At 41.7% G+C, this 23,545-nt stretch overlaps 1 protein-coding gene across 4 annotated transcripts in view; it reads right to left on the bottom strand.

Annotated features, from left to right (window-relative positions):
* The window catches only part of SYNE2 (spectrin repeat containing nuclear envelope protein 2), a 296,623-nt gene extending 275,304 nt beyond the window's left edge, over positions 1-21,319 (bottom strand). For all 4 annotated transcript variants that reach the window (XM_037031145.1, XM_037031147.1, XM_037031146.1 and 1 more), the window contains exon 1: positions 21,117-21,319. The gene's annotated coding sequence lies outside the window, so the exon portion shown is untranslated. The remainder of the gene's footprint in view (positions 1-21,116) is intronic.
* Positions 21,320-23,545: the final 2,226 nt, after the last annotated feature.

A 23,545-nucleotide genomic window follows, 5' to 3' on the forward strand; every position in this document is an offset into this window, starting at 1 on the left:
TCTCTGGGACTCGGTACCTCCTTTCTCTACATGCAGTTCAGCACTGACTGTGGCTGATGGCAGGTCGCCTCTCGACTGCAGAAGTTAATATTTAGAGGTGTTGAATCTCCTTTCTCTGCCCAATAGGGGAGACACATATGCAACAAGAAAAATAATTTTAAATTGATCTTCTGATAAAAGTAGCATAAAGGGAGGCTTCTCCATATCTTTTATGATTAAGACAAATGAACCCTAACTCAGTTTTTCCCATTACAGTCTTCTCGGTTTAGGAGGCAATAGGATTCTCAACTCTTTAGTGGCTTTCAGGTACAGAACAGATTCCTCTCACCTACATTCCTTCCCTGGATGGAGGACAAGGTCATTGTTTCTCCAAGTTTATTACTCCTAGATAAGCAAAAGACCAAAAGGTTCTGTGGGAAGGCTCTCAAGCTCCCTGGTCGCAAGTCAGGGACTACCATCACTCCTGAAGTAACAAAATCCTCCACGCCCTACAACCCTCACCTGGAAACCAAAGGCCTTTCCCTCTTAGGTTCAGTATCCCAAAATGCAAGGGTTCTGTTATTACCTGCATATTTTTATCTCCACATCTATCAATTCATTCTGTCCCTGATGCTAAATAAGACTGCTCCAGGATTTGGGCCTTTTATATGTTAAAAGAACCAACAACGTGTACTGAGCAAATGAAGCACACTAAGTTGTTTAGTGGGTTGGGCCAGAGACTTAAGAGTCATGCCTAAATTTTTCTGTTTGCTGCTTTAATAAGGGTCTTCCGCAGCAGAAACTGAAAGGCCAGACACCCAGGGGGAATGGGTATCAGCAAATCATTATTTTAATTTCTGTTTAGCCACAAATACAAGAGCTATTAACAGACTTGTCTACACTTGTCTACACATCCAACCAATCCTCCCACCCCAAACCTCCCACACTCCCACCACGGGGATGTGCACCCCCCCCCCGCCCCCCGTGAAGAGATGCTCCTGCAGCTGCAGGCCCAGTGGGTAGTGGGCATATCAGGGACAGACCAATGAGATCTAGACGTGTTGGGCCCACAGGGTAAAGGGTCACGGTCACATGACCACATGTGCCAATTCATATTCACCCACCCACTCACTGTCCAAAGGAAACCAAGTGTGCTGATTCAATGGCCCATCCTGTAAAATGCTGAAAGCCACAACTTGAGGCAGTCATAAAACGGCATGGTCAGGGAAACACAGAAACTAAGAAAGCAAAGGAAGCTCTGGCCAGGTGGCTCAGTTGGTTGGAGTATCGTCCTGTACACCAAAAGGCTGTGACTTCAATTCCCGGTCAAGGCACACGTCTGAGTTGTGGGTTTGATCCTCACATCAGGGCACATACAGGAGGCAAACCACTGTGTTTCTCTCTCACACTGATGTTTCTCTCTCTCCCTACTGTTCTCTTTAAAATTAATAAACACATCCTTGGGGGAGGATTTTTTTAAAAAGAAAGCAAAGGAATACATATGAAGGAAAACAAAAACACATTTGTTATGAAACATTAAACATGCCTTCTTGACTCTGAACATCAGCGCTAAATATCAAGCTCTAGTCAGTGGCTTTAACACTACCATGATTAGCCCAGCAAATCAGAGCTGTGACTTCATACTGGGGTAGCTCTTCCGAAGCAGTCTGTAATTCTATTCCAATGCCAACATTAGGTAGAGCCAGTTCATCTTTCTACTTTCATGGTTTCCTTCATTTCTATTGAGGCAAAGTATGAATGTAGATAACCAAATCAATTACCTCTGAGCAGGAAAAATAGGAACTCTCAGAAACCTCGCTTGTACAAAGCCTACCCCAAAATCCTCCTGCCAAACTTTTAACCTACTGACTTACTGTGAGTGGTAATAAAAACCAAAGTTTTGGTTATGAATCATAGTTCCTATTTTGACTACAGTTCTAAGTTATAGCGCTTCTATTTTTTTCCTTCAAGTTGCATGGGCCTGCTATTTTTATATGTGAAAACAGCTATCGTGCACCTAGTTTCTCTCCCTGAGGGCTTCCCATAATCTATTTATAGGCCTGGAAGTTTTCCAAACCCAAACAATTTACTGTGCTATTTTTCACATCTGACAATTTTGGTTTTGCTTTTATCTTATCCTAAGGGAAAATCAATTGCCCAGCAAATTAATGTATCCCTCATCCTTTCATCCTTAAAGACCAATGATCAAAACTGATTTAGGTCTCAATTGGTCTATTTCTGGCCCTGAGTGCATGTTAATCCTCAATAACAGGTTTGTTGGACTAAGTAACAGACTGGGCATCCTGGGATAGTGGTTCTGATCCGCTTTTCTCTTGCTGACTCCCCAGGAGGCCTTGAACAAGTCACTCACTATATTATCTTAGTTTCTCTGACCATAAAAGATGATTATTACCAAGCAGTCAAAGGAATGTATTTTGTTATTTTTTAATTAAGAAATGATTAAAATACAATAGTATCCACCACTGTAATTGAAGGAGCTTCAAGCAATCGGCTTAATCCATAGCCAGCCAATCCACAGCTGTAACTTCACAAAACACAGCCTAGCCCTCGAAGGAAGTGGGAACCCAGAAAAATACAGGCTACAGTTGCACTCATAATGAGATGCATGTTCCTGAAGCCCTGGACTCAGTAGACAAGCAGGAACTACGAGATGCACGTGAGCACCTGCAGCTGCTGAACTGGGGCTCTGGGCAATCTCATTACCCAGGGTCCCATCAGAGCCTGCAGGGCTCTGTGAGGACTCGCGCACATCAAGGCCGCTGGAACCACCCCAGAGGTTTGAATGAGATCAAGTCCTTAGGGGCCCAGGGTCCACCAAAGAGGTATCCACACTGGGAATATTTGGAGAATCTAAGTCCCTAGCTATGAGCCCCCTTACGAACCCCTACTGGAGAAAGGGAAGAAGGAACATTAACAAAATGAGACATTTTAGATTTATAAGATCAACCCAAAGCAAATTCTTGGGACTGGCTTAGGAAAGAAAAACAAAGTAAGACCCTCAGGTCCATCGCCGTTTAAACCAGAATCACTGGGACCAACCTGGTCCACAGACCTCCCTGGGCCATAGGAAAGTATAAACTGGGGAGCCTTCTAAGATACACCCTTTTGTAACAGGCACTTTGACCAGAGGTCTCTGGCATCGTCTGGGAGCTCTGGGAGCCTGGAGAGGCCGTAAGCTGGCTCTTCCACCTCAGCAGCCAAGCATCACCTTGGTAACACAATGGTCGTCCCTCAAATACACCTGCTTAAAAATCAGTGCCAAAAAACAGGAAAGAACAATTTACTGGAAGTATTAACATTTTGAAAGTTTTATTTATTATTAAGATATGAGGAGATTTTTCCTCATGTTCTGGCTGCTGTGTATTTCTTAACTCACTCAATTTTCTTTACTATTCTGTTCACCTAAATCAATCAGAGTCTTTTCACGTCACCAGTCCCATTGTGCACTGTCCCATAAAGGTCTGTCACTCCACAAACACAGGGGACAGCTTGAGTGTGCTGATCCAGTAACATCTCCGCACCTCCTCCTCTGTCCCAAGTTCAACTTCCCATTAAAAAAAGGAAGTGATGGGTCTGGAAGAGAGCCCTTAGTGGGTGTCATTGTTATTGCGAACCTTTAAATAGACTTTTGTGCCCGTAAAGGGTTTGGGGTTCTGCTCACGAAGATCCTGTGAGACGTCAGCGCTGGTGGCCGCTGCTTTGATGTTTATCCGTGTCCTATGCTACATTATTACTAGAAAATGGGGCTCATAAAGTAAAAACTACCCCCCCAAAATGAAATTGGGATTCTTTAAAAATAAAAAGAAACTTGAAAGGATTCTTTCCATTCATGTGATTATGAAGATCAAAATTAATTCGGATGGTCCTAGCCCAGTGACTAGGTTGGTTGAAGCGCCATTCATTACACGGGAAGATTTCAAGTTCAAGTTCGGTTACAGATCAGGGCACATACCTAGAGTGCAGGTAGATCCCTGGTCAAGGCCCACATGGGAGGCAACCGATTAATGTTTCTCTCTCACATTGATGCTTCTCTTTCTCTCCCTTTCTCTCTAAAATCAGTAAACATATACTCAGGGGCTTTTTTTTTAAGAGAGCATATTTTTGTAAAAATAAATTTAGATGGAACCATCTCTGAGGACCATCTACTGGAGTGTTCACATCATGCCTTTTGCACTAACAAAATTTCTTTAGACACTTTTCCCCCTTGATATTTTTTATCTTCTGGGTCATTAAATCAATTTTACATGGCAAGCCACGCAAGGAAAAGGAGAATTTCAGAACAACTATTGTAATATTAATTTTGACTAAGCAAATACAGAAAGTTAAAATAAAAAATAGACAGCTTGTTTTCAACATGTTCACATATTGCTAATTCTTCCAGTAAGATTTTTGTTTTCACTTTGGGATTAAAGTCCAAAGTTTTTGTTTCTTAAAAAAGCAGTTATGGCAAATGGGCTCAAAATATTTTCAGCCTCTAAAAATAAACATCTTTCTTTCGGACAACAACCCTAACTTTAAAGTTCTATTCCCAAGACAGAAGAGACAAATTAATCAGCAATTTGTGAGAGAAGAGAGCTCAGGCAGATTACAGAAATTCTGCCAGGGATCCCTTGGCCTGTCCTCCACCTGTAATTTCCAGCAAATTACAGTATTTTGTTGGCTCTCAACAACAAAAGAGGCTTACAGGGCAGGGAGGGTGGGAGAAAGGCGGCGGAGGGCGGGACTGAGGGGCAGTCACTGAGGGGTCTGTTCTAATGGGGGAGGGGATGTGGACTGGAGGCCATGCTCCAGCAAAGGGCAGCCTCTAGCACTAAAGTATTTTTAAATTTTTATATCCTTTTGTACAACAAAAAAGGTTTAAACTCATAGGCACAAACAACAGTGTGGTGTTTGGGGGGGGGAGGGGGAGCTGGAAAAGGACATGGGGGGGCATAAATAGTAATGAAAAAATACAAAAAAAGTAAAATTAATTTTTTTTACAAACTAAATTTAAAAATTGAAATGAACAAAGTTTGGATGCTCTGGAGGATGGCTATCTAAATAGATGAAAGTCATTTGCAAGTAAAAAGAAAGAAGGAAGTAAACAAGCCAAGAAAGCAGAATGAATAGGAAGATTACACTTTCCAAGCCAAGGAAAGATTTAACTGTCCTAATCCTGGTGCTTAAAGTCCTTGAAAGAATGACCTGCCAGAAAGAGATACAAGTAGCCAACAAAAGAACAAACAGCCTAACATGTATCTCTGTCAGGTCACTATTCCCTGGAGGAAAAAAGTGGGGAAGAGCCGAAGTCATGAACAACCTGGATAGTTTTACGCAAAGTTCTAGAAAGGAACTTCCTGAGCAATGGCCTGAGTCCTCCCAGTCACTTTATAGTTTCCGTTCTATTCTGTGACCCACCCACCGCTCACTGAGGAAGCAAGGGTGCCATCTGTTATCCAGCTTTATTTAGTAAAGGTTAAAAAAAAATGAGGATTTTATAATTTCCCATACAGGCTTTCCTCCCACATTTTAGAATACAATGAAGTCAACCTCTTCACCTGCATAACCACGTAAGTATGGGAAAATTAAATCAGTCTTTACAATCAGGAAGGTAAAGACTGCCTAATTCATTCATATCTACAGTCATAGGCATATATTAATGCTCAGATAATTCCACTGGTGTATTTCACATCAGTCCGATCAGAGATACTGAAATTCTTTTTTCAAATGTGAATAGATACATGTAGCTCCAATAATATTGAAAAGGGTAAACTACAATAGGTTTTATACGGCTTCTTAAGGACATATATTAATGAGTATTTGTTCATTAAACAACAGTTCCCAAGCCAATATAGAAATAATAAACTTAAAAATAAATTCTTTAAAAAAGACAAACAACCTGATAGAAAAATAAGCAAAAGATATGAACAGGTGAGTCCTAGAAGGGAACTAAAAAAAAACAGACCCACCACTAAATATCCATAAATACATGAATAGATAAACAAACTGTAGCAGTCACACAATAAAATATTAAACAGTGAAAATAAATGAATCTGCCCTGGCTGGGTAGCTCAGTCAGTTACAGCATCATCCCCAACATGTCAAGATTGCAGGTCTGATCCTCAGTCAGGGCACAAGAAACAACCAATAAACAACATGTCTGTCTGTCTGTCTGTCTCTCTCTCTCCCCCCTCCCCCCTCCCCCTCTCTTCACCTCCCACCCTTCCTCCCTCTCTCTCCCACCCTCTCTAAAGTCAAGAAATAAAAAAATGAAGCAAATGAATGAATCAGAATTATATATAGCAATACAGATGCATCTCACGAATATAAAATTGAAGGAAAAAAAGGAACTTGCCGAAGAAAGGGTACAGAATGATGTTGATTATACACAACCTTTAAAATATTGCTGAGACCCAGGCTGTCTGGACCCAGTGCTCACGGTCAGTATCCATTATGTGTGGCATTATCAGTTGCCCAAAGACTTTGGAAATCACCCTTAACACTCATACTCAACAAAATTATAAGGAAATGCCTGAGAATGATGAACACCAAATTAATCAGCTATCTCTGAGGAAGAAGAAAGGGTCACATTATGTTACAAATATTTTATTGGGTTTTTTAAATTTTTATTTTGATTTTAGAGAGGGAAAGGAAGGGAGAATGTGGGAGAGAGAAACATCAATGTGAGAAACATCAACTGGTTGCCTCTTGTAAGCACCCCAACCTGGGACCAAACCCACAACCTAGGCATGTGCCCCAACCAGGCATTGCACCAGTCACTTTAGGTTTACAGGAAGACACTCAGCCACCTGAGCCATGCATGCTAGGGTGAAATGTTTTGTTTCTTTTTCTTTCTTTTTTCAATATATTTTATTGATTATGATATTACAGTTGCCCCATTTTTTTCTCCCCTTTATCCCCTACCTCCCACCATCATTCCCCCTCCCTTAGTTCATGTCTATGGGTCATACATATAAGTTCTTTGGCTTCTCCATTTCCTATACTATTCTTAATCTCCCCCTGTCTATTTTGTGCCTACCAATTATGCTTATTCCTTGTACCTTTTCCCTCATTATCCCCACTTCCCCTCTCCACTGACAACCCTCCATGTGATCTCCATTTCTGTGATTCTGTTTCTGTTCTAATTCTTTGCTTAGTTTGTATTTGTTTTGTTTTGGGTTTAGTTGTTGATAGTTGTGAGTTTGTTTTATTTTACTGTTCATATTTTTCATAAAGATTTTATTTATTTATTTTTAGAGAGTGGGGAAGGATGGAGAAAGAGGGAGAGAAACATCAGTGTGTGGTTGCCTCTCACGCACCCCTTGCTGGGGATCTGGCCTGCAACCCAGGCATGTGCCCTCACTGGGAATCGAACCACCACCCTTTGGTTCTCAGGCCCGTGCTCAGTCCACTGATTACTGTTCATATTTGTGATCATCTTCCATTTCTTAGATAAGTCCCTTTAACATTTCATATAATAAGGGCTTGGATGATGAACTCCTTTAACCTGATCTTACGTGGGAAGCACTGTATCTGCCTAAAGGCAGATAAATGATAGCTAAACGATAGCTTTGCTTAATAGAGTAATTTTGGATATGACCTTGGATCTGTGAATTAAGATGATTTGGGCATCCTTCAGTCTAAAATCCTGAACTGAATTCAGTATGATGGGTGTTGAACTCTGGACTCTAATTAAACTACCCACCACTGCCGTCACTGTTCAAGGTGCAACTCCTCCATGAGCCCAGACTCACCGGCTCACTGGGGATAGCACAAGCACATTTTTAAAGTTACCCCAGAAACGGCCTTTAATCACATCACCCTCTCTCCTCCGTGATGGTGGCAGACCTTTGAGAGCCCGCTTGTTGGGTTGAAGCAAGAGGATCAAGGGATATCACAAAAAGTGGGCAGTCATACTTGTTTTAGTTGTGCTCACAGGTTATTTTATATAATCATGATGCTCCTGAGGTGGGGAACCTTGAGACCATTAACATTAATGATTTATCCAAGAGAATAAAACTGTCTGGGACAAATCCAGGATTAGAATTTATAATTGGGTCCTGGCTGGTGTGGCTCAGTAGATTGAGTGCCCGCCTACGACTGAAAGGTTGCAGGTTCTATTCCTGGTCAGAGCACATGCCAGGGTTGAAGTCCAGGTGACCCACTGGGAGAGTGTGAGAGGCCCCATCAATGTTTCTCCCACACACTAATGTTTCTCTCAGCCCTCTCCCCTCTGAAATAAATAAAATCTTTTTTTAAAATAATTTATAACTGGTATCTTATAAATGATACTGAACTTACTCAACTTTTGATCTCTCCTATTAGTAACCATTGTTTCTTACACCCTGAAGAACTCATCTTAAAAAGTCCTGTTCTGTCCCCTACAATGCAACTTTATTTAACCATTGACCAAGAATTGCACAGTGTACAAAGCAAATAAACTGACAAATCCTTAGATCACTCAGTAAATCATTGTGGATTTTAATCTGTAAATCACAGATCTGGTACACAAAATTTAGTTTTAAATGTGCTATGATTTAAAATAAAAAATAAAGCCTTGGCTGGTGTAGCTCAGTGGATTGACCACGGGCCTTCGAACCAAACAAGCATGGTTCGATTCCCAGTCAGGGCACATGCCTGGGTTGCAGGCCAGTTCCCGGCAGGGGATGCACAAGAGGCAACCATACATTGGTATTTCTCTCCTTCTCTCCTTCCCTTCCCCTCTAAAATATAAATACATTTAATAATAATAATAATAAAATAAAATAATAATAATTACGCATGGTGTCAGATGGGCACTAGACTTATCATGGTGATCCCTTCATAAGTTATATAAATATCTAATCACTATGTTGTACACCTGAAACTAATATAATATTGTATAGCAACTGAAAACTAAATTTTAAAAAATAAAAGCATAAATAAAAATTTAAAAATTAATTCCCAGTCAGGGCACATGCCTGGGTTGCAGGGCCAGTTCCCAGCAGGGGACACAACGAGAGGCGAGCATACATCGATACTTCTTCCCTTCCCCTCTAAAGATAAATAAATAAAATCTTTAAACAATAAAAAAAATTAAATTAAAAAATAAATGACATTATCTCTAACCACTCAGATTATGGTTTTCATACTGTAAGATTAAGGAAATTGCTCTACGGGAATTTTTTTTAAATTCAAATCTCAAAATTAGAGTGCCTTTCTGTCCTTTTTGAGTTTGTGTTTCCCTTTAATTCTTTATTTCCAAAGAACCACCCATTACTGTGCACATGTATTGATGATAAACATTAAGTTGTAACTAAATGCTTAACACCCAGTCCTACCTAACCATTAAATCTTAGCATTCTGACTGGTAAATGGGAAAGTAGTTGTGGGGGGGGGGGTGAAGGTGGGGGAACGGATGAAAAATTAACTGTTTGGAAGCTGTTTTTTCCAGCCAGCAGTGCAACTCTTTAACAGACACTCAACTGTTAAAAAGCTGCTGAATGAAGCTATGGAAATAGCGGGTGTCTCCAAAAAACAGATTTGACTTCTGAAATAGCAGAATTCTGTGAAATCACCCCCTCCCCTAGCCTTCCCTAGTGACTTACTAGAGAGCGTGTAAACTAGTTTGTATTGCATCTCTAAAGATGGCATGAGTTTCTCACCTGAAGAGAAACAACCAGAATTATTTGTTTCTGAGTTTTCCCTAAAGATATATATATGCCAATTCTGTGGGTACAAGTTTAAGATCTGATACAGATTACATCCCTTCACGGAAAGAACAGAACGGAATGTGCTTCTGTATATACTAAGTATTCTCTGTTGTTACAACACACATAGTGACTCCATTAGACACTTCTCTGGAGTTAGTAAGAGATTTTATTTACTTATTTTAGGGCAGAGGAGAAAGGACAGAGAAAGGGAGGGAGAGGAACATCAATGTTGGAGAGAATCAACATGCCCGCTGCTGGGGACCTGGCCTGCAACCAGGCATGAGTCCTGACTGGGAATCAAACCAGCGACATCTGGTTTGCAGGACGATGCTCAACCCACTGAGCCACACTAGTCAGGGTTTGTCTGGATTAAAAATATATATATTTCTGTCTACTCCTGAGATTCAATCTATCTTCTAGTTCATTAAAATAGTTCAAAATTATGTACCTTCCTGTGAAGAAAAACTTCCAAAAACAAGATTAATCCTCTGACCACTTAACTTCCAATAACTCAGATTACAAGATTCTTAAATTTTCTTTTCATGGAATTTCAGACTACAGTTTTGAGATATCTAAGAAATATTTTCCTTTCTCTCAAAGCTTTCCTCCTAGAAATATCCCTGACCTGTCCCCAGTCCCCAAAACACAAAATAACACAAAACTCTGAAAAAGAAACACAACCTAAATTGACTTCTCCCCATCAGTGTACAATTAGAACACTCCCCCTACGATGTCTTACACATACCATAATATTTTCCTGAAAAAAAAAAAAAACCAGACCCACTGAAGGATCTCGAGAAGTAGGGCCACTAAGACAGAACAAATCTCGTGTAATCCTTTAGTTGAAACTCTTCCAACTTATTTTGTTACAAAGAGGACCGACCTGATTTGTATATGATTGAAAAACGTGATCTCAATATTTGCACATTCCTTCTGACAATATACAGTGCAATAAAAGTGAAATTATCAGTGATGTCTTCTTGTTTTAACTTGAAAGTGATAACAGGTAAATTCTCCAAATTTGTAGGTTCTCTATTTGATAATGACAAAACAGTAACAAGAATTAATATTTATTTAGCACTTATTTGTGCCACGTATTTTACGTGTACCATCTCGTTAATCCTCACAAGTCTATAAGATAGACATTATCTACCTCATTCGGGGAAACACAGACATTACATTTAACTTGCCCAAGACCAAACTGCAAGTTACTGGCAAGACCTGCTTGAACAGAAGTACGCAGGCTCCACATTCCATGTCCTTAAAGGAAACTTCCTACAGGAAAGATCTAACTAATCTACTCACATATCCCATGATTCTATAGAGAAATGTACCAGAGCACGCATCATATCATCACTCAATATAGGAAGTAATTAACAGATTAATACAGTGACCAAATTAAAATGGGCCTATGTTCATTTACATTCTCTTTTTTTACTCTGGGAAAAAAAAAAAACGATGAAACCTGCTTTTCTGCCCACTGTTAAACTGGCAGTTAACTGGTAAACTTGTGTAAGAAATTAACTAACAAAACTGGTTTAACAACACAGAAGACGCTCAAGGTCTCTGCATTCTAACCCTGGGTATGTCACTGATTTGAAAGGTGATCAAAAGCACTTAACTGGAGTTACACTTCATGTTCATGGGACTTTCAGGGCACAGTCTACAAGAACTCCTATTATGAAGCCTCAATAATGACCCTGATACCAAATGTCTAGGCAAAAAGGGAAAAGCACAAGCCCTAACTACTTTGCATAATTACCGCATTGCCAAGGCTCCGAGTGTTCACAAACACCCAAACAGGATAAACATAACCGTCCACAGTGAGTTTTCTCTAGGGACAGAGACTGTAGAAATGGAAAGTGAAAATGGTATGAGGAGGAGCTTTTGCTTTTTAACTATGTATATGGTTGCATGTGTGTTGTTGAACTTTTGTAACAATAAACGTTTAAGAACTGTTCATAGTCTTCCAGACTTCATTTTTATCTATACCCACAAGCTTGACCTCAGGTTCCACATCTCATCAACTAACAAAGGGGATAATATTAAGAAGAAAAGCATTCACTCTGCCCCTCTCATCCTCCTCAATTCAATTAAAACAAGGCTCATTTGATGAAGTTTTTACCCACTCCTATCCAAACATTTCCCTTTCATTAGCAGCAAGAGAAAAGAAATCTTGAAGGACTTTACCCTTCAAGCAGCACTAAAAGGAAAGTAATACTGGAACTTGAGATTGAATATGAAACCCCCTTGACATTCCTCAGGTACCAAATTCAAGTCACCCCGTTAGAGGGACAGTCTGTCTCTCCTCACAGGGAAGACAATGCCGTGGGAGCCTGAATGTGGAAACCGATGAAAAATGCCAGAGAGAAGCCTGCTGCCTTCAGTACTCACTCACTTATTCTTTCTAGCCCTGGCTCTCCTCTCGCTGCGAAGAGCTTGAAGAGAAAGAGAAAAGTGAGAAGTGTTTTGACACTAAGGTGGATATTTAAATAATGTCAGACCACTGCTGAGCCTCTATTTCTCCATCCATAAAAATACTATTTGCTTCCAACAATGATTTGTGAAGACAGTTAGCATAAACCTTGAGACATAGCAGGTGCACAATAAATGTGAGCTCCCTCGTTCAGAACTCGGTGTCCAATCGCCAGCTACATGTCTACTGGTCTGTGAGCTCGACGAACCAGCAAGCCCACCCCATCGCCAGACCATCGCTTTCTCCTCCCCTTCTCCCTCTGTCAAGTAATGGCACCTAATCTAGAATTCTCTCTTCCCCCACCTCTTAATGCCCTCCAACTCCATTCTCATCACTACTCACCGGGGTCTCTGAAAACACTCCTGTATTTGAATTCCCGGATTCTCCAATACATCTTCCAGAACATTACCGTGAAACAGAGCTCACACCGAGCACCTGCTGGGGTTCCCCAGTGACAAGGAGGAGAGAGTCCAAATACTTTTGTGAACAAAACTCCCCAAGATTTAACCACAAAGCCGGCACTTCCGTTGGCACTTCTTTCACTTGGCATCATACTGGCGTGGTTCGTTTACAAGGCTATCTCCCCCAGTTCCTGAAGAACAGGGACCTCATCTGGTTGATCTCTGATCACCCTAAACACCTGTCGCTTAGCCCCTTGTTCCCCACACCTGAATTGAATATAATAATTAGCACTGATTCCTATATTCTATAGTGTTCACCTGTAGGTACTGTACTGTCTGCTACCTGTACTTATTATATCAGCAATACTCATAACGCTCCTATAAGGTAGGCGGTTGTTTTGGCCTCTGTTTCAACAGATGAGGAAACTCAGCCAGGTTATGTGATTTGCCCAAGTGATACGGCGAGTATATGGTAAAGCCAGAATTTGAACCGAGCTCAGTCTGACTTCGAAGCACCTTCTTAACCATGACTCTACACGACACACATTTCTAAAATTCACTTGTTCCTTTTAACACTGATACACATGGGAGTCTTACTCAAGATCAAGGCCCCAGTAAATTATATTCTCCTACCGGCCCATGGAAGCCATTCTGGTTCCTCTTCAGTCTATGGGCATAAACAAGCAGGTCCACGCCCAGACTCACTTATTTCTCTCCTTTCTCACCCTCCACCCCAACCCCTCTGGAAAACAGACCTGAAGCAAAATGATTTGCAATGAAATCTTTCCCTTTTGTGTTACACACATTAGGTTTACGAGGTTTAACAGGCACACAGAACCTGAAAGAATATGTTGGATCATTTCAAAACATACCTCCCTGCTCAAACCTGATGTCAGCAGCGGTTGCTAAGAAAACACACAGCCAACTGCAAGACGACACGATGACTCAGAGAGGAGCAAGTGCACCTCCAAGTTTCAGAAGCCATCACCAGCAGTCTCGTAATCAAATTGTCAACCCGTGGTTATAAGCATCTGGGAGGTTCCTTTCATTAGGCCCAGAAGGTAATCTAGTCAGCTCTGGACTAAACACTACTTATTAATTGTTACCCAACTGGGTTGCATGCAGCTTGCTACAATGAAAAAAAAAAATGCCAAGACTACAAAGGTAACAGACTTGCTTTGAAATACAGGTCTATTAACAGAGAAATAATTCTTTGTGTCATCAAATGTGTGACTACAAAGGATATTCAAACAAGAGAATGCTAGTAACCTTTTTTTTAACATACAAGTGTGAATAATAAAACACACCTTTAACTCTTTTATAAACAGAATTTATAAGTCATTCCTCTTTAAAATTTTTTTCTGAATATCTACCTCAAAATTTTGAACCAAAAGGTCTAGCATGCCTCAGTCTAGCAAACAATCTCATCATGCATGGCTATACCCTATCATAGTAATAATAGCTAAGATGCATTTCAGTTGTGAGCTGTTTTTTTTTTTAAATGATCCCCCCTGTAAATCTAGTCCCCACCTGGCACCATACACACAGTTATTACAGTATTACTGCCTGCAGTCCCCATGCTGTATGTCACACCCCTCTGTGTGACAACTGCCAATTTGTGCTTCTTCATCCCTTCACCTCCTCAGCCCCCAACCCTCTGCAACCATCAATTTATGAGTCGGTTTCTGCTTTGCTTAGTTTTTTAGATTCCACATATAAGTAAAATCAGATAGTATTTATCTTTCTCTGACTTATTTCAGCTTTACTTCCTTTATTACAATGCACATAAGGTAAAACTTACTTTTAAGGAATTAGCATTTTTAAAAGTATAATTAGCTGACATCTATTGTATGACCCATTAATTAATGTGTCAGACCGTCACAGCCAAAAATGGACTTTTCAGTCATAATAGAATCATTTCTTCCTCAGGATATCATAACTTGTACTCCAAAGCCAGAGTGGGAGAAAACAGGCAGTCTGTCTGTGCAGATTAACTCTGACCTCTCCCTCTGAACATGAACTCTCTGATAGCCTGAGCTCTAACCAACTAATCTCTAACCTTGATGAAAAGAATATGTGCAGAACATTGACTAAGATGAGATTTTTTTAAAAAGATGTATTGTTCCTCCCTAAATGTTGATTACCTCTTCTCTCTACATAAGGCAACATAACTGCTGAAATGAGTAATGGGAATTCTTAATGTATGATTATAATGTAGATTTTTCATGTGTTAAAATTTGCCTAGAAAACTGCAAAACCTTCTTATTACATCTCCCTTCCCCAAAACCTGCCTTTCAAATTTAGGTTTCTCCTTCTGGCACCATATTTCAATTTTGTCAGTGTATGGGTGTATATTCTTTCTTACTATTCTGGAATATTATCTATAAGTATAATGTATATATTGCTATTATAATGATGGTACATATAATATTTTGGTAAAATGTTTTCACTCTTATAGCAAGTATATTTATTTTTAATGAATTTTACATTAATAGGAATACATATATACAAAAGTCCACATCACTATTTTGTTTTACTCATCTTTTATGTAAATAAACTCCAGATAAACTTTTTTTTTAATTTTATTTATTTATCTTTAGAGGGGAAGGAGAGAGGGAGAAAAACATCAATGTATGGTTGCCTTTCCTGCATCCCCTGCTGGGAGTTGGCCTGCAGGGAACCAGCCTGCAACCCAGGCATGTGCCCTGACTGGGAATCGAACCGCGATCATGTGGTTCGCAGGCCTGTGCTCAATCCACTGAGCTACACCAGCCAGGGCCAGATAAACTTTTATAATTTATTGTATAACCATGAAAATGCTATACATGATTCAGTTTCAAATTCATCTCTAGCACCTTAATAGTTCAAATCATTTAAAATCTAATCATTGATGAATGAAATGATATGTGGAATTTACTTCAAAATAACCCAGCATGCAGGGATAGGTGAGGGTGTAGGTAAAACCAGATCATCAGAACTTGATAACAATTAATTCTGGGTAATATTTACATGCAGCTTATTTCACTATTATCTCTACTTTTGAATACATTTAAATTTTTTTATAATAAAATTTTTAAAAATCTAATATACTATTTCTCCACTGTGAGGCATAACTTTACCAATTTGTTTTACCCACATAGCAATTAATGTTCTACATGACATTTCATTGGTGCAAACACAGCTCTTGTAAAATACTGAGGAACAGAGTAAATGGAGTTACTATAGTCAAGCTGCTAAGTTATTAAAATCAAGCAGGCTGAGGTATGAGGAACTGATTCTATTTTTGTGTTAACTAGCCTGGGAACTTCAACTTTTGAACTTTCTAGTCCTGCATTCACGCCTGAATATACATCAAACCTGCAGATAAACCCGCTACCCTACGGGTAGCAGCCGAAAGACTAAGGAAAGAATGTATCTAGACCCTCTGACACCCATTGTCCAAACTATTTGATATCCACTGTCCAGACCAGCCATCGTCTAGGGAGAGTTGCCACCTTGGACCAATCCAGAGGCTCAGAATGCAAGACTGATTCTTCTCACAGATGTACCTTTTACTATAAGAACTCTCAGCTTTTCTTTCTTCTTCAGAACACATCTGGGCTTTTGCCTAGTTGTGTTTATGTTTTGCAAACCCTGAGACCCTTGAATAAATCTTCATCATTTATTTCTATCCAAAGCCTCCAGACTCTTTTTGAAGTAGTTCAACAGTATAATGGGGGAAACAGCACAGCAATCTATAGTCACAGATTCAAGAATTAGGAAAAGAGCTCAGAAATCACCTAATCCTCTATGCTGGTGTTTCACAGTCTTGCGTGTGCATCAGAATCCCTTGGAAAGCTTGTTAAACACAGGTGGCTGGACCCCACCCTCACGGTTTCTGATTCAGTGGGTTGACACTGCTGGTCCTCAGACCACACGTGGAGAACCTCTGCTCTAAGCTTACACCCATTGCCCAGTTCGAGTCTCCACTGCCGCGATCACCAATGACCACACTACAGTGCACATCCCACTGCTTGCGGGCCTTTCTCTTCCTAGACAGCTGGCTTTCTAAAGCCAAGGGAGATAAATTTGCATCGATGGGCCAGAGCCCACATTCAGTAACTATGTTCAAAATAAATTAATTTACTAAATGAACAGAGGATTTTTTACTCATTTATAGTTGAATACTTGTCACTATATTATCATTCAGAATAGAGGTACGTTTACACACTCAGACGGACAGCAGTTACTCACTGATGACAAACAGCAGGCACTGGCAGTACCCAAAAGAAGACAGAAGTCAGCGGGAACCAGAGTAACAAGGCAAATCCTAAAGATCCTAGAACTGCATCTCAGACCACAGTTTTCAATCAATGAACACTAACAAGCAGAAGCTTGAGGCTCACTTTTATCAAATGTGTTACTTTGACTCGAAGAGCTAGAACTGAGTGTTTTTCATCTCAGACACCATCAAAAGAAAGAAATGCTTTCAAACTTATCTTTCAAAGTTTCTCAGGATCTGGAAAATGTCAGCACAGGCGGGCTGAGACCTTCTCCCATGCACCTCCCCCGTCCTAATGCTGCTCGGAGGGAAGATGAGAAGCACAGCACACTCAGCAGTGCCTGTCCCAAGCTCTCGGAGCCCAGGTGCACTGAGGGCTGTGCACAGGATCCTGAAGTACCCGTCTAACACAGCAACGATCTACCCAAAGATAATTCAGTGAATTCTGTGTAAGAAAATAAGCTAAGTTCTGGTTTCCGAATTTCACTACTTCAAGTTTATTCTAACTTTACAAGTATATACGTGTATGTGTACTCATACATATGAATGCAGTAACCTCAGTATGTGTTTTTTTATCATTTAATAACAGTAGAAGAAAAATATAACCTGTGTAACTGCATGGGTAATTATATGGCTCTATTCGTATTACTTAGATCTCCTTAAAAATGAATGGACTGTCCAAACAGAAATAATAATGTAGTGTGGTGTTTATAACAGACAAAAAGCAAGATGTATGACAATAGCACAAAGGTCAAAAGAAGATAAATTGAAATACACTATTACAAGGTTTTCATACTACATGAATGGCACAGTGCACCGGAAGGTAAACTGGGATACGTGAAATGTAAACTACAAACCCTAAAGCAACCTCTAAAATAAGGAACACCTAATAAGCCAAAAGAGATAAAATAGATGAAAATTGTCCCATAAATTCAAACAAAGAAGAAAGAGGACAAAAGAACAGGTGAGAAAAATAGAATACGAATAGCAAGATTTATACCTAATTATACCAATAGTCACTATAAATGGTCTAAACACCCAATTAAAAGGCAGAGATGGTCAAACTGGATAAAAAAACAACACCCTTCAAGGAAGTGGAGCATAATCTCTACTCCTTCCATGTGAGCCGCACATAGTGACCTTCTTCCCACAAAGTACAGAAGGGAGAGGAAAGAGCGACTTCACAGTGGAGAAACCTGGCAACTGGCTCTGCAGCCAGGTGATCAAGGTCAGTCAACATAGCAATAAGTCGTGCTGATGTGTTTGATGTGATGATATTCCTTTGACGTGGGGTAATTAGAATACACATTCTTTTCATGTGCACATGAAACATTTACCAAAATAAAGTACTCCCTGGGTGACAAAATAATTCTCAACAAATGTGAAAGGATTCAAGCCATACAAAGTATGCTCTTTGACACAAACAGATTTGTATTACAAACCCATAGCTGAAAGATCTCTGGAAAAATCTACAAGTATTTGGAAACTAAGTAATATACTTCTGTGTGGCTAAAGGCCAATAAAGAAAAGAAAATTTTTAGAAGTATTTTGAAATTAATAAAAGTGAAATCACACCAGATCAAAATTTATGAGATGTGAGTAAAGCAGTACTTAGGAGGAAATTTACAAGACTAAACATCTACATTAGAAAAAAGGTCACCAGCCCTGGCTGGTGTAGCTCAGTGGATTGAGCGCGGGCCTGTGAACCACATGATCGCGGTTCGATTCCCAGTCAGGGCACATGCCTGGGTTGCAGGCCAGTTCCCGATTCCTGGTGGGGGACGCACGAGAGGCAACCATACAATGATATTTCTCTCTCTTTCTCTCTCCTTCCCTTCCCCTCTAAGATAAATAAATAAAATCTTTTTTAAAAAGTCACCAATAAATGACCTAAAGAAACTAGAACAAGAGCAAATTAAACCCAAAGTAGAAGAAAAATAGTAAGGATCAGAGTGAAAATCAATCAAATAGGTAAACAATAGAGAATTACCAATGAAACCAATGACTAGTTCATTCAGAAGGTCAATAAAATGGATAAACCTGTAGCCTAGAATTTCTCCACCTTGGGAGGCTGAAGAGGACCCCATGGGGTAAACTCTGGGGGCCACTGTCAGGTCTGATCTTTCACTTAGCAGGAGGTGGGAAGCCTTGTCATCTGATTTGCATTTTAAAACCTGTGATTGGCTTGGTAATGTTTTTTATGTTCTGCCCATCCACCCACTGGAGGAATATAGGAACCACAGCTCTCCTGGGCATCACAACTCCAGCACAATACCCAGCAGGCACTCACATATTCATTCGGTGAATGCAAAGCATTTATCCGTACAGAATAAGCATTCCAGAAAGGTATTATTTGGCACCTCAGAGCCCAGCACAGGGCTGGTATATGATAAAAGCTTGTTTGAGTAAATGAATGAATTCTGTGTAATTGCTGGAAACCTGTTGTATTTAAAACATATGAGAAATGAGAAATGAACCAATCGTTTTCACCCTTTCCCTCATTTACTATGACTCCATTTCTGACCTTTCCATTTAACTTTCACTCAGTTCTCTAAACAGACTGCAATACCCTGCAAACACAATTAGTAGTAATGCACTGAAATGCGTGTAAAATGTTTACTTGGGTAGACTTAATCACATTATATATTAAAAAAAATTGTACGAGGCAGAACTCACTCAAACTGGTTTGATTTTGAGTTTTTTTCCTATTGTATATGTGTATCTTCTTACTTTACTGTATTTTTCCCACTACCATTTATCCCCCCATTCTCTCTTCCACACCACCCCCCTCAATCACCACACCGTTACGGAATTCCAATAAAGATCAGTACTCAAACCTGTGGACAAACAACTAAATTTCCATTTTTTATTCTGACGTATCCAGTGTCTTCACGAAAAAAAAAACTAAATCAGGATTAATTACACCTGTTCCCTTGGTGCGAGTAGGTACATGGGCGGGGGTAAGGCCCTTAGGAGTGAGTCTCAGCAGAGTTTTCCAGAAAGAAAACTCGAAGAGTCACGCATTCAAGTACAAAAACACACCCAGTGTTCCGTCTCATAAAACGTGAACACTCTCTCCTAATGCTGACAGCGTCTCAATGGCAGCGACCCGCAAGGTAAAGGACTGTAATTCCAACCCTAAACGCGTCGAGCCTGTCCCAGCACAGCCACGTAGTATCTGCAAGGTGGACTTCGGCGCTATGGAAACTTTCAGAAAAGCATGTGAAAGTTGCCTGAAATCAAACAAACTTTTAAAAAGAAAAGATTGATGCAAAAGTGTTGAGCGGCCAGAAAGAACCTGCTCGGGTTGGCTCGGACTTGCTGCTGCTTGTACACAACCGTGCCCGCTGGCGGCCGGCTCAGACGCTCCCTTCCACTAGGGGAGGGACAAATAATAACTTTCAGACATAACAGGCGTCCACAAAGGCAAATGTTACATAGGACTTCTCAATCTCCATCAAATAAGGGTGACTAACATTGTTTCAAGCAGCACTGATTCCTTACAAGTTCCCCACCCCCCGCTTTTTTTTTTAACAGATGAAAAATAACCTAAGGAGGAGAAGGTGTTACCGTCAGACCCTCGAGGCAATTTCAGACAACAAAGACCCCAAGCAATCAAAATGGAATTATAATCCGAGCCGTCCCAGTGCCCGGCTCCCTGCACGCCGCGGCTCCCTGCACGCCCCGGCCCTCGGGTCCCCGCGCCCTCTGCAGCCCCGGTGCGCCCCCGCCGCGGGTCCTCGGGTCCCCGGCGAGCCTCACACCACCCACGATTTGGCAATCTCTGAGCCGCGGCTCTCCGCGCTCTATCTCACGCGGCGTTCAAAATCTTTCCCGCCCAAGCGTGACGCGAGGGACCAAAACAATCAGCGGACCCCAAGCGCTGGGGCCTGGGCCCACAGGGGCGACGGGGGGGGTCCAGAACGAGCCCCCTTCGGAGCCCCCAACACACCCGCTTCCCAGCCCCGTGGACCGGCGGGCTGGGGCCCGGAGGTGACACAAAGAAGCCAGAGAGACCAACGCCACCCGCTGGCGCTCGCTCCAATCCCTAAGCGCCCCTCCCGCGGACAAGTTTGCGGTGCCCTCCACGCACCCCGCTCCCCCCAACCCAGGCAAAGTTTCCCGTGGCCGGGCTTGGACCCCGGCAAACGACCGGTTCCTGCCTCCCGCGGCCCCCGCCCCCGGCTCTGGGACCTTCCTCCCCTCGCCCCCGCCCCTTCCCCTCCCTCGCGCTGTCCCTCCCTCCCCACTCCAGACCGCTCACTCCGGGGCGCACCCGGGTGCTGGGGCCCCGCGCCCGCGCTCACCCGCTGCTGGCCCTGCGAGGGCGCGGGCTGGGCTAGCGCCCCTCTAGCCTTGCTCTCTCGATCGCCCCTCTCGCTCGATCTCCCGCTCGCTTTTTCGGTCCAGTGGAAGGCTCGGGGCACGGCAGAGCGCGCTGGGCTGCTCAGTGCTCGGAAAGCTGCAAACCACGCCCCGCAGCTTCCCCGCCCGCCCGCCGTGAGCCGCCGAGTCCCGCGCTAGCCGCTCGGCGGCTCCAGCTGAGCCCGCCCGCGAACGCCGGGGGCGGAGCACCCGCCTCCCCCCTCGGGCCCCGCGGCAGTCCAGGGCTGGCAACTTTATTTCCCTGTTTTGGAACATCAGAGATGGTGTGAGCCGGAGGCTCACTCACAATGCAGGTTAACGACCCGGGCGGAGGGGGCGTGGGGACAGGGGGAGTGCCACAAACTAACTCAAGCTTTTCTGGATAACTTAAACGAGGAATTTTTGTAATATTCCTGGACTTCTGGGTCTTGAAGGGAGGGTGGCGGTGGTAAGAGCAGACCTTGGAATTAGCGACCAGACCTTAGTCCTTTGTGGACCCTTTGTAAAATGAGGAATGCGGGTTAGATGGTTTTAAGGATCTGGATCAGTAATTCCAATAGCATGGTCCAGACTTCAGGGTCACCTGGAGGGAAGGGGAGGAGCTTGTTAACAACGAGTATTACTGGGTCCCTCTCCCCCACTGGACGCTGGGGAGCGGGAAAGAGCCTCAAGCTTATGACGCGAAATACAAATTCCAAGTCTGAAATCCAGTGGAAACTGAATCCTTGGGAGTAAGTCTTGCAGGTAGTAGTTTGATTTTCCAGCAAATGACTCAGTGCCTTTGGACTCAAGATGACACCACTTGACTCCCACTTACCTGTTGTGCAATTCCAGTATTACTAAGGACTCAAGCTCCTAAATGAAAGGTGTTGTATCAACTCACTTTTGTTAGAAATAACAGTGACTTTCAAATATTTCTTACTAAAGTTTGTATTGCAATCTAATTCTTTTAGGTCCAAATTCATGTAATTTGTACAGCTATGGAATCTTTTTTATTGATGATCAATAGCTCAATTCTTACCAAAATAGCACACTACCAGTCTACATGTCATTCTTTGTATTCCAAGATAATCCCTCTGATAGTATCACTTCTTTTCTTGATCTACCTACATTTGCATTATTTATTACGAATGGCCTGGTCCACAATAAAGGTCTATAAAGCAAGAAGATCCTTCTGGTCCTGAGGTGTCTTTTCATAGAAAAAACCACTTTGCCTGATATAATATATGCAAGTCAAAGAGCCAGTTTCAAGAAGTTGAGCTCCAGGGTTCACAGAGATGTCTACAAAGCACTGTCTGCTATTTTCCTTCTCTGCTCTATCCTGTTTATTTTCATTTCACATCAGTTGCTTCCTTTACAGTAAATACTTCAAAATTGTCATGGCAACAGTCTGGAGAAAATGTTTTTAATAGTTTCTTAATTATTGTTCCCTTCTAGGTATCTGTGCTACAAGTCCTCAAAGTGAAAGGACTCCTGTTCCATATTGTATGTGGTGCACTTAAGAGAATCCAGAATAAAATGTCTCAAAATGTTTTCAGAGGTCTCCAAGCCATGTGGTGTCTCCTGGCCATGTCAGTTTAGGTATTAAATTAATACCTACTTTTAAATCAACACATTGGACTAATGGCAAGACTACTGAAATAGATCCTCCATACTTTGAAGTGAAAATAAAGCTAAGCCAAACAAAGACACACCTGGCTCTTAGGAAACATAACACTGAGCATGTGAACGGATGGTTCATGTGCTTGCATCCCTGACGGGCGGAGTAAGGGTTGCCATGAAGCCAGCTGTGCCCACATTCTCTCAGCACAGACAGAGCACAACAACATGGTATGATGCCATGCTCTGCCTCTCAGCTATCATTTCCATCAGGCCTCTATGTGTATAACAAAAGATCTATTCGTCTTGACAGCCCATCTGAGAGACTTGGTCGGATCCAATTGTGATTTTTAAAAAAGTTTTGCAAACTGATAAAACTGAAAGCACATCTGAGATTTGGTACACAAGCATATATGGTGGCAATGTGGTAACAACTGCTGAAGCAGACATTCAATACATACTGCCACACTGTACTGAGTAGCACAGAAAAACATGGTCGGAGGCATTCAAGTGAGTTGGACACCCTCATGCCATTAAAGGAACTAAGCCCATCACTGATTAGGTTATGTAGCAGCTCCTCTGTCACAGCACAGATTTCTCTGAACTAGAGTTGCTTGTTTCGTTCCTGCATCCTTCACTAGAAAGGCAACAGATTTTATTCTGGGAGCAAATTCTACTCTTGTACTTTGATGCCATGTTGAGAAGGATTGTGGGGTTGCATCAAAGTTTGGCAAGAAAGAATACAAGGTGATTAATAATTGAGTCTTGCCCT

Source organism: Sturnira hondurensis, unplaced genomic scaffold (genome assembly GCF_014824575.4).
Source record: "Sturnira hondurensis isolate 20B ecotype Veracruz unplaced genomic scaffold, ASM1482457v3 Scaffold0021143, whole genome shotgun sequence".
Classification (NCBI taxonomy): Eukaryota; Metazoa; Chordata; class Mammalia; order Chiroptera; family Phyllostomidae; genus Sturnira; species Sturnira hondurensis.